This window comes from Schistocerca americana, unplaced genomic scaffold (assembly GCF_021461395.2).
Source record: "Schistocerca americana isolate TAMUIC-IGC-003095 unplaced genomic scaffold, iqSchAmer2.1 HiC_scaffold_243, whole genome shotgun sequence".
NCBI classification, from domain to species: Eukaryota; Metazoa; Arthropoda; class Insecta; order Orthoptera; family Acrididae; genus Schistocerca; species Schistocerca americana.
The window spans coordinates 177,501-185,000 of record NW_025725954.1 but is presented as its reverse complement, the minus strand read 5'-3'; the positions used below and the strand labels follow the sequence as shown (position 1 = coordinate 185,000).

Here is a 7,500-nt window from a genome sequence, read left to right as displayed (position 1 = left end):
ACCTATATCGTACCGTAACCTAACCTATGTCGTACCGTAACCTAACCTATGTCGTACCGTAACCTAACCTATGTCGTACCGTAACCTAACCTATGTCGTACCGTAACCTAACCTATGTCGTACCGTAACCTAACCTATGTCGTACCGTAACCTAACCTATGTCGTACCGTAACCTAACCTATGTCGTACCGTAACCTAACCTATGTCGTACCGTAACCTAACCTATGTCGTACCGTAACCTAACCTATGTCGTACCTTAACCTAACCTATGTCGTACCTTAACCTAACCTATGTCGTACCTTAACCTAACCTATGTCGTACCTTAACCTAACCTATGTCGTACCTTAACCTAACCTATGTCGTACCTTAACCTAACCTATGTCGTACCTTAACCTAACCTATGTCGTACCTTAACCTAACCTATGTCGTACCTTAACCTAACCTATGTCGTACCTTAACCTAACCTATGTCGTACCTTAACCTAACCTATGTCGTACCTTAACCTAACCTATGTCGTACCTTAACCTAACCTATGTCGTACCTTAACCTAACCTATGTCGTACCTTAACCTAACCTATGTCGTACCTTAACCTAACCTATGTCGTACCTTAACCTAACCTATGTCGTACCTTAACCTAACCTATGTCGTACCTTAACCTAACCTATGTCGTACCTTAACCTAACCTATGTCGTACCTTAACCTAACCTATGTCGTACCTTAACCTAACCTATGTCGTACCTTAACCTAACCTATGTCGTACCTTAACCTAACCTATGTCGTACCTTAACCTAACCTATGTCGTACCTTAACCTAACCTATGTCGTACCTTAACCTAACCTATGTCGTACCTTAACCTAACCTATGTCGTACCTTAACCTAACCTATGTCGTACCTTAACCTAACCTATGTCGTACCTTAACCTAACCTATGTCGTACCTTAACCTAACCTATGTCGTACCTTAACCTAACCTATGTCGTACCTTAACCTAACCTGTATTGCGCCTTAACCTAACCTGTATTGCGCCTTAACGTAACCTGTATTGCGCCTTAACGTAACCTGTATTGCGCCTTAACGTAACCTGTATTGCGCCTTAACGTAACCTGTATTGCGCCTTAACGTAACCTGTATTGCGCCTTAACGTAACCTGTATTGCGCCTTAACGTAACCTGTATTGCGCCTTAACGTAACCTGTATTGCGCCTTAACGTAACCTGTATTGCGCCTTAACGTAACCTGTATTGCGCCTTAACGTAACCTGTATTGCGCCTTAACGTAACCTGTATTGCGCCTTAACGTAACCTGTATTGCGCCTTAACGTAACCTGTATTGCGCCTTAACGTAACCTGTATTGCGCCTTAACGTAACCTGTATTGCGCCTTAACGTAACCTGTATTGCGCCTTAACGTAACCTGTATTGCGCCTTAACGTAACCTGTATTGCGCCTTAACGTAACCTGTATTGCGCCTTAACGTAACCTGTATTGCGCCGTAACGTAACCTGTATTGCGCCTTAACGTAACCGATATTGCGCCTTAACGTAACCTATATTGCGCCGTAACGTAACCTATATTGCGCCGTAACGTAACCCACATTGCCCCTTAACGTAACCCACATTGCCCCTTAACGTAACCCACATTGCCCCTTAACGTAACCCAACACACGTTGGGCCTTAACCCAACACACGTTGGGCCTTAACCCAACACACGTTGGGCCTTAACCCAACACACGTTGGGCCTTAACCCAACACACGTTGGGCCTTAACCCAACACACGTTGGGCCTTAACCCAACACACGTTGGGCCTTAACCCAACACACGTTGGGCCTTAACCCAACACACGTTGGGCCTTAACCCAACACACGTTGGGCCTTAACCCAACACACGTTGGGCCTTAACCCAACACACGTTGGGCCTTAACCCAACACACGTTGGGCCTTAACCCAACACACGTTGGGCCTTAACCTGCTCTGTAATTGTCATACGACGCGTTAAATTAGTGTAGTGTTGCCTAACTGCAACCCCCGCAATATAGTTTGCTACTCGCACTGCCCGGTCCCCAGTGTATCGCTTCATGTTAAACACCTTGCAGCTATACACTGTAATGTGGATGGCAGCAGGACGTACATGCTCAATGCCCTTTGCAGTTGTTCATTGGCATTTGCAGTTGTTCATTGGCATTCGCATGTGCGAAGCACTTAGCCTACGCTGTGGTACGGCCTGTGTCAACTGTCCGCTGATGTTGTACGTCCAAATCACACACTGTACTGCACATTGGTCCTCATGTACTGAATGATACATCGTGGTACATGTGACCGTACAACGACTGCGCCAACAACGGCGAACCATGCGGTCCAAATGTTGTGCACTCAGCTACGTGTCGTCTCCCTATAAGAGCTGGATTGCAGTGTGGTATGCCCTGGATGGCGATCAGCATGAGCCGTCTGTTGATGTAGTGGCGCGTGTTGTCAGACGTAGTCGTCTCTTCTCACACACCGTGATAGCATGGTGCACTGCGTTCCACATCTGCGACATGCGACAGAGGCCGGTTGACAGTCGTTCGCGCAATGGACATCGCATACGTACGGGGGCCACCTTCCACGTGTTCGCGAAGCGTGCACATGTTGTTGCGTGTATGTGGGCAGACATAGTGTGTCGTGACACCTGACACAGGCATGCAACAATCGTTGAATTTGCAAATGGCGATGGACGCCTACGTTTGCTGGTGACGTTATGCAAATGAACAACTGGTAAACCGTTGTGGTGCGGTTGTTCTCGCTAGAGGTGAATCAGTGATGGCGACGATCGGTTGAGCTACCAACCGGTTGTTCCAGCGATACCCACCATGCCCACGAACGTGAATGGCATCTGGGTGTGAAGCGATACGCGGCGGTGGCTGGGTGGGACCGTCCCCGGCCGGTGAGGGGGGGCCTCCCGGCGTGCTGGCCGCGCGGTGCGTGGGCGCACGCGCTACAGCCGGCTGGTGGGGGCGGCCAGTGGCAGGCGCGCCGGCCGACGGAGGCGGCAGGCGGCGCAGCTGCGCGCCGGCGCACCCTGCACGCGGCGCCGTGCGGCCAAAGTAGGTCCTCGCGGGCCCGGTGCGAAGCGCGGTGGACATCTGCAGTGTGCTGGTCCGATTGAGGACTGTGTGCGCTGAGGATGCGCCGCCGCCCGGCGCTCGGCGCCGCGACGCCGTCTGCTGCTCGGTCGCCTCTGCGGTTCTCGCAGGTGGTTTGTATCGCAGCTGTGCGGACGTGTTGGCGCGTGCGCTGTGCTGGGAGAGTTCGCTTGGGCACCCAAGTGGGTGTTTTGTCCTTCTGTGGCGCTGGCGTTGGAGCTGCCGGTCACCGTAGGTGGCGCGTGTTGTCTCCCGCCGGCAATGCCACGACAGCACGCTCCCGGGCCTCTGTCGGCAGCGGCAAGCTCAGTTGGGAGCACGGGTGGTCGCACCTAAAGCGTCTACTCGCCAAACTCCGGGCGATTGCGCCTCTCTCGAACCCGACCAAGTACTTAGGACGGCGCTGCGCGCCGCCGGGACCTGAGAGGGTTTCGAGGTGTATTGTGCAGGGGAGCTCAGCCTCCTCCTGTTTGCAGAATAATTGAGCGGACGCTTGCGTGTTCGCGCGGGCCCCCGGGACACACTCCCGGGCGGCCGGCTGCTCAGCTCTAGTTGACGCAGCTCCCTGGTTGATCCTGCCAGTAGTCATATGCTTGTCTCAAAGATTAAGCCATGCATGTCTCAGTACAAGCCGCATTAAGGTGAAACCGCGAATGGCTCATTAAATCAGTTATGGTTCCTTAGATCGTACCCACGTTACTTGGATAACTGTGGTAATTCTAGAGCTAATACATGCAAACAGAGTCCCGACCAGAGATGGAAGGGACGCTTTTATTAGATCAAAACCAATCGGTCGGCTCGTCCGGTCCGTTTGCCTTGGTGACTCTGAATAACTTTGGGCTGATCGCACGGTCCTCGTACCGGCGACGCATCTTTCAAATGTCTGCCTTATCAACTGTCGATGGTAGGTTCTGCGCCTACCATGGTTGTAACGGGTAACGGGGAATCAGGGTTCGATTCCGGAGAGGGAGCCTGAGAAACGGCTACCACATCCAAGGAAGGCAGCAGGCGCGCAAATTACCCACTCCCGGCACGGGGAGGTAGTGACGAAAAATAACGATACGGGACTCATCCGAGGCCCCGTAATCGGAATGAGTACACTTTAAATCCTTTAACGAGTATCTATTGGAGGGCAAGTCTGGTGCCAGCAGCCGCGGTAATTCCAGCTCCAATAGCGTATATTAAAGTTGTTGCGGTTAAAAAGCTCGTAGTTGGATTTGTGTCCCACGCTGTTGGTTCACCGCCCGTCGGTGTTTAACTGGCATGTATCGTGGGACGTCCTGCCGGTGGGGCGAGCCGAAGGCGTGCGACGCGCCTCGTGCGTGCTCGTGCGTCCCGAGGCGGGCCCCGTTGCAATCCTACCAGGGTGCTCTTGAGTGAGTGTCTCGGTGGGCCGGCACGTTTACTTTGAACAAATTAGAGTGCTTAAAGCAGGCAAGCCCGCCTGAATACTGTGTGCATGGAATAATGGAATAGGACCTCGGTTCTATTTTGTTGGTTTTCGGAACCCGAGGTAATGATTAATAGGGACAGGCGGGGGCATTCGTATTGCGACGTTAGAGGTGAAATTCTTGGATCGTCGCAAGACGAACAGAAGCGAAAGCATTTGCCAAGTATGTTTTCATTAATCAAGAACGAAAGTTAGAGGTTCGAAGGCGATCAGATACCGCCCTAGTTCTAACCATAAACGATGCCAGCCAGCGATCCGCCGCAGTTCCTCCGATGACTCGGCGGGCAGCCTCCGGGAAACCAAAGCTTTTGGGTTCCGGGGGAAGTATGGTTGCAAAGCTGAAACTTAAAGGAATTGACGGAAGGGCACCACCAGGAGTGGAGCCTGCGGCTTAATTTGACTCAACACGGGAAACCTCACCAGGCCCGGACACCGGAAGGATTGACAGATTGATAGCTCTTTCTTGATTCGGTGGGTGGTGGTGCATGGCCGTTCTTAGTTGGTGGAGCGATTTGTCTGGTTAATTCCGATAACGAACGAGACTCTAGCCTGCTAACTAGTCGCGTGACATCCTTCGTGCTGTCAGCGATTACTTTTCTTCTTAGAGGGACAGGCGGCTTCTAGCCGCACGAGATTGAGCAATAACAGGTCTGTGATGCCCTTAGATGTTCTGGGCCGCACGCGCGCTACACTGAAGGAATCAGCGTGTCTTCCTAGGCCGAAAGGTCGGGGTAACCCGCTGAACCTCCTTCGTGCTAGGGATTGGGGCTTGCAATTGTTCCCCATGAACGAGGAATTCCCAGTAAGCGCGAGTCATAAGCTCGCGTTGATTACGTCCCTGCCCTTTGTACACACCGCCCGTCGCTACTACCGATTGAATGATTTAGTGAGGTCTTCGGACTGGTACGCGGCATTGACTCTGTCGTTGCCGATGCTACCGGAAAGATGACCAAACTTGATCATTTAGAGGAAGTAAAAGTCGTAACAAGGTTTCCGTAGGTGAACCTGCGGAAGGATCATTACCGACTAGACTGCATGTCGTTCGATGTGCGTGTCGTGTCGCGCAACACGCTACCTGTACGGCTCGCAGTAGCCGTGCGCCGCGTGCGGAACCACGCGTGCTTCTCAAAACTAACGCCAATGTTGTGTGGTACGAGCGCTGAAGCGCTGGAGCGGCTGGCCTGCGGCACCTGGCGCCTGGCGCCGGTTTTGAATGACTTTCGCCCGACTGCCTGTCCGCTCCGGTGTGGAGCCGTACGACGCCCATCGGCCGTGAGGCCGTTGGACACAGAACGCTTGAACAGGGGCCGCCACACGCCTACGTCCCGCCTATGCAACTGTCTTGAAAGAGACAGTGGAAACTAAGAAAAGATCACCCAGGACGGTGGATCACTCGGCTCGTGGGTCGATGAAGAACGCAGCAAATTGCGCGTCGACATGTGAACTGCAGGACACATGAACATCGACGTTTCGAACGCACATTGCGGTCCATGGATTCCGTTCCCGGGCCACGTCTGGCTGAGGGTCGGCTACGTATACTGAAGCGCGCGGCGTTTGCCCCGCTTCGCAGACCTGGGAGCGTCGCGGCCGCCTGTGGGGCCGGCCGCGCCTCCTGAAACGTGCGATGCGCGCCCGTCGCCTGGCGGTTCGCATACCGGTACTTACTCGGTAGCGTGCACAGCCGGCTGGCGGTGTGGCGTGCGACACCTCGTACAACGACCTCAGAGCAGGCGAGACTACCCGCTGAATTTAAGCATATTACTAAGCGGAGGAAAAGAAACTAACAAGGATTCCCCCAGTAGCGGCGAGCGAACAGGGAAGAGTCCAGCACCGAACCCCGCAGGCTGCCGCCTGTCGTGGCATGTGGTGTTTGGGAGGGTCCACTACCCCGACGCCTCGCGCCGAGCCCAAGTCCAACTTGAATGAGGCCACGGCCCGTAGAGGGTGCCAGGCCCGTAGCGGCCGGTGCGAGCGTCGGCGGGACCTCTCCTTCGAGTCGGGTTGCTTGAGAGTGCAGCTCCAAGTGGGTGGTAAACTCCATCTGAGACTAAATATGACCACGAGACCGATAGCGAACAAGTACCGTGAGGGAAAGTTGAAAAGAACTTTGAAGAGAGAGTTCAAAAGTACGTGAAACCGTTCTGGGGTAAACGTGAGAAGTCCGAAAGGTCGAACGGGTGAGATTCACGCCCATCCGGCCACAGGCCTCCGCCCTCGGCAGATGGGGCCGGCCGCCCGCGCGGAGCAATCCGCGGCGGGGTCGTGTCCGGTTGCCTTTCCACTCGCCGCGGGGTGGGGCCGTTCCGGTGTGCGGTGGGCCGCACTTCTCCCCTAGTAGGACGTCGCGACCCGCTGGGTGCCGGCCTACGGCCCGGGTGCGCAGCCTGTCCTTCCGCGGGCCTCGGTTCGCGTCTGTTGGGCAGAGCCCCGGTGTCCTGGCTGGCTGCCCGGCGGTATATCTGGAGGAGTCGATTCGCCCCTTTGGGCGCTCGGGCTCCCGGCAAGCGCGCGCGGTTCTTCCCGGATGACGGACCTACCTGGCCCGGCCCCGGACCCGCGCCGCTGTTGGCTCGGGATGCTCTCGGGCGGAATAATCGCTCCCGTCAGCGGCGCTTCAGCTTTGGACAATTTCACGACCCGTCTTGAAACACGGACCAAGGAGTCTAACATGTGCGCGAGTCATTGGGCTGTACGAAACCTAAAGGCGTAATGAAAGTGAAGGTCTCGCCTTGCGCGGGCCGAGGGAGGATGGGGCTTCCCCGCCCTTCACGGGGCGGCGGCCTCCGCACTCCCGGGGCGTCTCGTCCTCATTGCGAGGTGAGGCGCACCTAGAGCGTACACGTTGGGACCCGAAAGATGGTGAACTATGCCTGGCCAGGACGAAGTCAGGGGAAACCCTGATGGAGGTCCGTAGCGATTCTGACGTGCAAATCGATC

At 54.9% G+C, this 7,500-nt stretch overlaps 2 non-coding genes and 1 pseudogene across 2 annotated transcripts; all 3 read left to right on the top strand.

Moving 5' to 3' along the window:
• The first annotated feature begins 3,675 nt into the window (after positions 1-3,675).
• LOC124576045 lies at positions 3,676-5,585 on the top strand. Its single transcript, XR_006972468.1, has one exon. It is a non-coding gene; the product is annotated as a small subunit ribosomal RNA (ribosomal RNA).
• Positions 5,586-5,936: 351 nt separating this feature from the next.
• On the top strand, positions 5,937-6,091 carry LOC124576025. The gene has a single exon (XR_006972450.1). It is a non-coding gene; the product is annotated as a 5.8S ribosomal RNA (ribosomal RNA).
• A 188-nt stretch (positions 6,092-6,279) lies between these two features.
• LOC124576062 overlaps positions 6,280-7,500 on the top strand; it is an 8,475-nt pseudogene continuing 7,254 nt past the window's right edge.